Below are 6000 nucleotides of genomic sequence, written 5' to 3' on the forward strand. Positions count from 1 at the left end.
AGGAAAAGATGAAAATTAGTGGGCACTCAATAAATATTAGTTGAAGAAATAGATGAATAAACAAATGGTTTTGCATTTTTGGAAGAAAGAGAATTGAGCTTTATTTTCTTCTGCTTTGATGGATAAATAGCTTTACTTCTGCGAAACGACACAGAATTACCATCTAGAAATTATCACCTTTGTTTAGCTCTCTCCTGCATCTCTACCCTCCACAAACAAGAAATCCTATGTGCTTGTACACAAGAGCCTCAATTTTAAATTCTCCCTCACATGGACTTCAGGAAAAGCCTGCCTTTTGGTCTCAGTGGCTTCTTACCAGCATTGCCTCCAGAGGATAAAGAGAATATCCCTCACCACAGTTATTTGGGTATTTTCATCCCAAGATGAAATCTACTTCTATCCTCTTGTTCCAGATCAGAATTAGAACTTTAGAACGTGTCTGCTGGAGAATTGGCCTAACCGCTTCATTTTATAAAGGAGGCAACTGAACTCGGAGTAAGGGAATAGATCTGTCTGAGGCCACACAACTAGGAAGAGGCCGTTGTCTGTGTAGATCACAGGTTTCCTGAGTTCGGATCCAGTTCATTCTCCTTTCATGCCACAGTGTAGCCCGTTGACCACCCCGCTATCAGAACTCACTCCAGCAGCAGTGGTGCTCCCACTTTCCCGTGGGTGGAAGGACGGCTGTCTAAAGGACCTCAGTCAGCGCTCTCCTCTAACGCGAGCCTGGGGGAGGGAGTACCAGGTAGGATTCCAGCGGCCAGTTCCACACCAGCCCCAGAGTCACAGACCTGTTTTTCCAAAAGTCCATTTGTTTCTGTCTCCTTTACCCAGCCCAAACAGCAATAAAGAGGATTTTGCTCCAACTTTCCAAAATAACTTCCCTTTGGGCTGAGACCAAGCATGTGTAGCTGCAGGCTAAGGAATATTGAGAAGTTTATGAGCCACTAAAAATAGACAGTTACAACAGAAACTTCCTCTTCTGCCATTTTCCCTGCTGGCTACACAAACACAGAGGCAGACTTCCCAATCATGGAGGGTGGAAGAAAGCATCCCATGCTCCAAGCTATAGTGTGATCGGATGGGAAACATGTTTAAGGAAGAACATTGTCGTTTCAGGAATGGGTCTGATCCAAATATTACAGCTGGAAAGGAGAGGACCCATTGGTGCATCCTCTGGCCCTGAATTCTTTCTCTCACAGCCAAAGAAGGGCAGAGGCAGGAGCAATGGCAGGACTAGAGCTAACAGGCAAATGCATCGCAGGCCTCTGCCCATTTGTAGCCTCTCCTCTGTGTTTGGAATGGAAGCCAGGTTTAATCATGGTGTCAGTTCTAAAACATTCCAGAACAATTCCAACAGGGCAAATGGTGTCTTTAAGGTATGTTTGGGCAAAAAAACTATTCCTTGCCTTCTCTTTGGACTACATCTGTACCTGGCTGCATTGAAGATTCTGGTTCACTTTGTGGAGTCCAGAAAACAGCCAAATTAAGAATTTTCATTAGGTCCCAATGTTCCTGGTTTCCAGCCAGCCACATCCAGTAATCCCTGAACTAGACTGCATGGAAGTAAAGGTTGTAACTTATAGGCTTGTGTCAGTCCAGTGTCTACTAAGCCTGTACAGTGCTCTATGTGGCAATGGGATGGAATAATAGAATCCCACCAAGAATGGAAATCAGCCCATGTGCTTAAGAGAAAGCAACTGCAGCGGGGCGCGGTGGCTCACGCCTGTAAACCCAGAACTTTGGGAGGCTAAGGCAGGCAGATCATGAGGTCAGGAGTTTAAGACCAGCCTGACCAACATGGTGAAAACCATTTCTACTAAAAATACAAAAATTAGCTGAGCGAGGTGGCATGCACCTGTAATCCCAGCTACTTGGGAGGCTGAGGCAGAATCACTTGAACCTGGGAGGTGGAGGTTGCAGTGAGCCGAGATTGCATCACTGCACTCCAGTCTGGGTGACAGAGTGAGACTGTCTCAAAACAATAAAAATTTAAAAAAGAGAAAGAAGGCAGCTGCATGTTTGGTTCATTGTGAAGCAAATGACTTTCATGGCCTCAGTCTGTATAGAGATGCCACGAGACATCTGAAGTTACACAAAGGAATAAAGAACAACAGAGGTCCAGAGAAGAGAAGGCACAACTTTCCCATCTACTGCATCCAGAAGGGTGAGTTGGGCCCTGATGTGATTCTCAGGATTCCAGTTCTCCCCCAAAGGAATAATTTAAAGTTGTACCATATGTCATTTGTGCATTTCTTGTACTTAAACTCTGTTTTACATACTCAGCACTGAACAGTGCCCCATTCTTCCTAATTTTTTTTTTCTTTTGAGATAGGGTCTCACTCTGTCACCCAGGCTGGAGTGCAGTGGTGTGATCTTGGCTCATTGAAAACTCCACCTCTGGGGTTCAAGTGATTCTTGTGCATCAGCCTCAAGAATAGCTGGGATTATAAGCACATACCATCACACCCAGCTAATTTTTGTATTTTTAGTAGAGATGGGGATTTGTCATGTTGGCCAGGCTGGTCTGAAACTCCTGGCCTCAGGTGATCTGCCCGCCTTGGCCTCCCAAAGTGTTGGGATTACAAGCGTGAACCACCACACCCAGCCCATTGTCCCTATTTTTAAAGGCTTCCAGAGGGTAAAACCAGAACCTTCTTTTGCTGGCATCTTAATGTTTTAACAGCTCTTTAAAGAAAACAAAATCATCCTTATTCCTGACCCAAATCTCTTGTCCTGGGATTTAAATCCATTTCTTCTTGTTTTGTTCTTAGTAGAGATAGGAAACACTGGAGCCCTTCCTGTGTTTATTGTACATGGTGTCTTGGGTTTCTCATTTTATTCTTTTTTTACTTCCTTATCCATTTCTTCTGAGTCCTCTCAAAATTCTTCATCTTCCTCTCTCATTATGAAGTCCTAAAGGAGCCACAATGCTTGGGATGGGATGCCAGTGCCCACAATATAAATATATATGTATATATTAAATATACATTTATGTAGACACAAATGCATATATATGTATATATACAGACTGTCCCTGACTTGTGATGGCTTAACTTTTAATATTTCAAGTTTATGATGGTGCAAAACCATTGCAATTTCAACAAAATCTACAGTGTTCAATAAATTACATGAGAATTCAATACTTTATTCTAAAATAGGCTTTGTGTTAAATTATTTCACCCAATTACAGCTAGTATCAGTGTTCTGAACGTGTTTAAAGTAGGCTAGTCTCAAGTATAATGTGCAGTAGGTTAGGTGTATTAAATGCATTCTCAACTGATAAACTCATTGTAAGTTGAAAATACTATAAGTTAAAAAAGTATTTAATACACCTAACCTACCAAATATCATAACTTAGCCTTTTTTTTTTTTTTTTTTTTTTTTAAATAGAGACAGGGTTTCAACATGTTGGCCAAGCTGCTCTTGAACTCCTGACCTCAGGTGATTCACCTGCCTTGGCCTCCCAAAGTACTAGGATTACAGGCATGAGCCACTGCACCCAGCATAACTTAGCCTTTTAAATCTTTTAAAAAAGATGTTTGGCCTCCCACTTTGGGAGGCCAAGGCAGGTGGATCACGAGGTCAAGAGATCGAGACCATCCAGGTCAACATGGTGAAACCCCGTCTCTACTAAAAATACAAAAAAATTAGCTGGGCATGGTGGTGCGCACCTATAGTCCCAGCTACTCGGGAGGCTGAGGCAGGAGAATTGCCTGAACCCAGGAGGCGGAGGTTGCAGGGAGCTGAGATCGCTCCATTGCACTCCAGCCTGGGTAACTAGCGAAACTCTGTCTCAAAAAAAAAAAGAAAAAGAAAAAAAAAGATGTTCATATGCACCAGCTGATTTAAACTTTAAAACCAGCATTCTGTGAGACAGCCAAGGAGACATTATTCTATTTTGTAGCTGAGAAAACTCATGGAGTTGAAGTGAATTGCCCAGAGTCCTAACCTAAACCTGGTAAGTAGCTGGACAAGTAGCCAAACTGACACCATCTGATTCCCAGTCAACGAAGTTCTTCTTCATGACACGTCTTCACCTTTTATGTGTCAATCTTGCATTGTAGGACTGTATGCCAGGCCCCTGTCCATCTAGACCCAACCCCTCCCTCCCTGGTTTCTCCTCTGCACCCTGTTCACACTTATGTCAGAGCCTATTAAACATTCCATTCCACTTGTCTTTTACTTCTGGAGGGCAAAGATATCCTACTTATCGTAGATTTCTCCTACCTTACAGAGTGGCTTAGCCCTTTGCAGGTACTCAACAAATGTTATGAATGAGTGACAAAAGCATCATAGAGAGGCAGAGAGATGGCATTTATGCTATCAGATCTACTACTAGGAGGCAAATAAGCGTAATGAAATAAAAGATACAGTTACACAACTGCTTTAGAACATTAAAGGAAGCTTCCACCTTGATAATTTTTATAAAATGAGCTTTATTAGTCACAGCATATTACACAGCCTTATAATAGCCAAGTTCTAATCATGTATTGCCATGGTTATAAAATATTAACCATCTATATAACACCAAGATTAAATATTAAATCAACCACTTTTCACTTCAAATCCAGGAAATTCTTTTCTCATGTTAATGGTAGTCTTATTCTCCACAGTAAAGTGACTCCTCCTTTTTTCCCCATAACATTTTCAAATAGTAAATGTCTAATATATCACTGACTACATGGAAAATATTTATTGCTCACATTGATGGTCATATTTTTATTCCTAACTTCCCACAGAAAACCTACATAGGAGCCAGCATAGCATTTATGCAGCATAGCCATTCCTTTTGTTCCATAAAAAAATAACAGTAGATTAGAAAGTCCTAACTCTGTTTAGTGAGAGGGTTGGCTTTTAACTTCTTTATGGCTTGAGAGAAGTTAAAGTTTAGATATTTAAAACTAAATATTGAATCTATAATTTGTATCGGAAAGCACAGTTTTAACCCAATGACTTCATATACCCAGGAAATTTCAGTTCCCTGTGACATCCTTTAAAATGGTCTTTTTCTCCGCTTGTGTGTGGGGGGGTTCGCATTAAGTGATGCATAATTAGCAAATTAAGAGCCAGCGATGAATCAATAACAATGTCTTCTCACAACTAATGAAAGTCTTATGGATCAAGTATTTATAATGTTTATATTTTCTTGCTATTTTTATTCCCTGTGAAAACTGAAGGGAAATAGTAGTGTTGATGTTATTACTAAAGTACTATTATGAGATTCAAAGAAGAAAGGCAAAGGCTGAGTGTTTATGTAATTATTTATGGCTTGTTATCTAAGATCAATTTTTTTTAGATCCTCCAAAGGAGAAGGGAAGCCGTTGTTTCCTGTACACAAAACTTGCTTTGTCACAATCAACAGTTTGGAGACCGTAATAAGCAGTATAGGACTTATAGTTTCTCCTCCAGAAGGACTGGCTTTCTGAAGACTTTGAACTGAGCTCTTTGCGATGATCCCAAAGTTCCCTTGCCGGCAGCCATCGTGGTGCTCAATGGCACACAAGGGGAGGAAACTTCTGACAGTTTCAATTCTGGTGGAAGTTCAGCACTTGGTTTAGACAAATCAGGCCTCAGGCTTGCTAGGGCTCAGGAGCCTGGAAAGTTGATGAGTAGATGCAGATTGCAGGAAAGTAAATGAGCAGGTGAGTTGTCAGGATCCAACGTCCAGTCTTTTAGGCTAGGTCATGTGGTTGGGGTCAAAGTTCAGCAGCACAGAAAGGACAGGGAGAACCCTGTAGCTCAAGTTCAGAGTTTGGGACGCACCACCCAGATCCAGAGCATTGGTTGAAGGATGTGAAACTGATGCAGTGGAGTGGGCAGGAATGCAGGCTTGACCTCAGCTTGCTTCTTCAGGCTTCTCTTCAACCAAATCTGCCAGGCATATTGAACCACTTGCCACTTTTCTGAATGAGCTAAATCTTCCTCACTTTGCACCTTGTTTCCGGGGCTTTCCACATGCTGCTACCTCTGCCTGGAAGGTACACAATTGTCCCACCC

This window comes from Callithrix jacchus, chromosome 6, assembly GCF_049354715.1.
Source record: "Callithrix jacchus isolate 240 chromosome 6, calJac240_pri, whole genome shotgun sequence".
Lineage (NCBI taxonomy): Eukaryota > Metazoa > Chordata > Mammalia > Primates > Cebidae > Callithrix > Callithrix jacchus.